Source organism: Capra hircus, chromosome 4, assembly GCF_001704415.2.
Source record: "Capra hircus breed San Clemente chromosome 4, ASM170441v1, whole genome shotgun sequence".
NCBI classification, from domain to species: domain Eukaryota; kingdom Metazoa; phylum Chordata; class Mammalia; order Artiodactyla; family Bovidae; genus Capra; species Capra hircus.
In genome coordinates, this window is record NC_030811.1 from 7,154,235 (window position 1) to 7,157,819 (window position 3,585).

Sequence of the window (3,585 nt, forward strand, 5' to 3'; positions counted from 1 at the left end):
CAGTACCTTAAAAGAGGGTGAGAGCACACTGGTGGGGTTGGACCCATGTCTTGTGAAAGTTTCCTAGGTGGAGGTCTTGTGCCTCTGCTCTGGTGGATGGAACTGAAGGGCAGTGCTGTGTCTAGCAGTGTGTGTTCAGGTGTTTATGGGTTTGATGTGGCTTTGGGCAGTCCTTCTGCTAATGGTAAGGGTTGTGTTTCTGTTTTGCAAATAGTTTGGCGTGAAGTGTCCAGGACTGAAGGTTTTGGGTCTTTGGGTGGGGCTTTGGCTTACTGTTTACATGGAGCCCTTTGGGAGAGCTCCTGTCAATTAACGTTCCATTAGCAAATGTGCTGTTTGATGCAGAGATCTCGAATCCCTAGGTTGTGCTCTGTGACAACCAACAGGGATGGAAGGAGGGTTCAAGAGGGAGGGGACATATGTGTACCTATCACTGATTCATGTTGATATATGGCAGGAACCAACATAATACTGGAAAGCGATTTCTTCCAATTAAAAAAATTAAGATGTCTAAAAAGATCAAACTAGTGCCTTTGAAACAGCTTTAACTTTAAAAGCAAGCAGCTGCTGCTGCTGCTGCTGCTAAGTCACTTCAGTTGTGTCCGACTCTGTGTGACCCCATAGACGGCAGCCCACCAGGCTCCCCCATCCCTGGGATTCTCCAGGCAAGAACACTGGAGTGGGGTGCCATTTCCTTCTCCAATGCGTGAAAGTGAAAAGTGAAAGGGAAGTCACTCAGTCATATCCGACTCTTCGTGACCCCATGGACTGCAGCCCACTAGCCATCCATGGGATTCTCCAGGCAAGAGTACTGGAGTGGGGTTCCATTGCCTTCTCCAAAACAAGCAGATATGAATTAAAATTCAGCTCTATTGATCACAAGGCAAGAATTCAGATGGCTCTAGTCAAATTACTTATAGTCCTGAGACTCACTGTCATCTTTTCTATAGGGTTGTTATCATAATTAATTTAAATAAAATGACATACGAAATAGTTTTGTGTAGAATAACAGTCATGTTAATCTGTACTATACTTAAATGGCATTGATAGCAAAAAAAAAAAAAAAGAGAGAGAGAGAGAGAGATACATTTAATAACAAAAAGAGGAGAGAATAAAACAAGAGAATTTGCCAACTTCCACATCTCCATGAACCATAGAATAATGGTGCCAGAGAAGCCCATGTTTCACAAACAAAGTTCTCCTAGGTGTGGATTCAAATAATACACCAGTTATTGCATCAGTGGGGCCTACACTTAACATAGGCAATCTTTCTTATTTGAATTTTCCCAAATTGAATCTTTGAACTCTACAAAATGGATCATTACCTGGTTATGTCAATTTCATACACTCTTAAATTTGTTGGCATTGTGTGGAAGAACAGGTAGGAGCCAGGAGTGTTGGGGAATGAGCTGGGAAGTTATTTAATCTGGTTGACTCTCACTGTATGGGTTTCCCAGATGATGCTAGTGGTAAAGAATCCCCCTACCAATGTATGAGATGTAAGTGATGTGCGTTTGACCCCTGGTTCAGGAAGATCCCCTGAAGGGTGGCATGGAAACCCACTCCAATATTCTTGCCTGGAGAATCCCATGGACAGACGAGCCTGGTGAACTACAGTTCACAGGGTTGCAAAGAGTCGGACAGGATTGATACAACTTAGCCTGCTTGCATGCAGCCCTCACTGCATAACAAATCATCCCAAAACATAGTGGTTTAAAAGAACAGTAATCATTTATTTTTCTCACGAATCTGCAATTTGGGCAGGACCCCGTGGGGAAGACTCATCTTTGCTCTTTGCAGTTTCATCAGCTGGCAGCTGCAGAATGCACTCTGTGCTGCCTCACTTGCAAGGCCAGCAAGCTGATTCTGGATGGCAGATGAACTATCAGCCAGGGGAGTGGACCAGTGACTTCAGGTTCTCTTCATGGGGGCGACCTCTACTCAGGCTTTCTCAAGGGAAGGAAGGGTGGGCAAATTACAAGGGTAACCAATGTGGAAGAGCAAGGAGGCCTTTTCCCTATCTAAGCTTTGAAGTCACACGGTGTTGCTTCAAGCACCCACTATTTCTCAAAGCAGTCACAAAGTCCCTCCAATTTCAAGGTAGGGGACATAGACCCATAGCTCAAGGGAAAGAGATCATAAGAGGATTTAGATTGTAAGAAGTCAGAAGATAGGGTTTTAACCATCTTTGGAAAATAAACACTACCACATTAACAAGGTTTAGTAAACTGAGGAGGAAAAATAAACTTTATACTACCACAACATGTACCATATTTTTGAAAGCATATTTCTAATCATGTTGAATGTAACTTGAAATATATTCATCTCAGCTTCTTCCCGTATATTTTTCATTCGTTCATCAGGCTTCTGCATTAGCAACTTTATTTGTTTCTCCTTTTCTTCTGGTGGTTTATGGGCATATTTCTTTTCTACTAGTTTAATTTTGTTTTGTAAATCGTCAGCATAGACTTTCTTCAAGTGTTCCTCTTGCTGTCTTAGCTTTTGGTCTATGTTCTTGTAAATGGGGTCAGAAAAGTAAGCCCCCCGGTTGTTCTGCTCCATCTTGTCTATCAGTTCCACCAGCTCCTGCACCTGAGCTTCCTTCTCAGCCTGCTCTGTGTTTTTGCTGTTACTGATGGCACAGCAGCGGTCTCCACACTCCTGGAGGAGGCTTCGTAGGTTTACATCTGCATCCTTCAAACAGTCGCTCAGGCTCTGGTCCCCCAGTTCATCTCTGCAACTTCATGGCTGCTTCCCCAAACAGATTCTTGACCAACGCCACGGTTTGCTGCTCTTCCTCTGTGTGGTAGCCCAGTCTCAGGACCAAGACGATGGCGTGAGGTCCGGGACAGGAGGCAAGGATACATCTGCTGATTTCCCTGCAGGTGGTATTCAGGCTCTCCTTGGTGTCAAAGAGCCCTTGGGTGTCAACAACGAGAAGCTGTCTCCCCTTCCGTTTCCAGGATGCTTCTGACAAGTTTTGGTAACAGCTTGGGCAGCAATCTCAGACTCGAATACTTCCCCCACCCCCCGCCCCCCCAGGATGGTGTTTGCAGTCACACTTTTCCCACTTCCGGTCTTCCCGACCAGCAGGATCCTCAGAGCTCTGTATGGCGTGGCAGCCATGTTTACAACAAGAGATTCTGGCACGAAGGCACCCGCACCACTTTAAGAAAAGGTAGGAGAGAGGAAAATGGTCAATATAGGTAAGTAGGAACCATTCCCACTCTCTTTTTTCCCCCTTCTTTTCCTCCCTGAATGTTTCTAATGTTATTGACCCCGGTAGAGACAGAAAATTTAAACAGTTGAATTGTTATTTAAGAAATAACCAAGTAGTTAGAGTTTCCCCACCAAAGTGTCAGGTCCTGATGGTTTCACAGGGAACTCATGAAGCCTTTAAAGGCCTAATAATCTCAGTCTACTCAAACTATTCCTGATCACATAGCTATGAAGGAAATTTTTTTTTCTATGAATCAAGTGTAATGTTGATTCCAAAAGCTAACAAAGATTTCACAATAAATAAAGCTATAGATATGTATGTCTCATGTATAAATATTGATACAAAACTCCTAAATAAATTATTAG

The 3,585-nt window shown here is 43.7% G+C and overlaps 1 pseudogene; it reads right to left on the reverse strand.

Annotated features, from left to right (window-relative positions):
- On the reverse strand, nt 2,254-3,126 carry LOC102180588 (annotated as a pseudogene).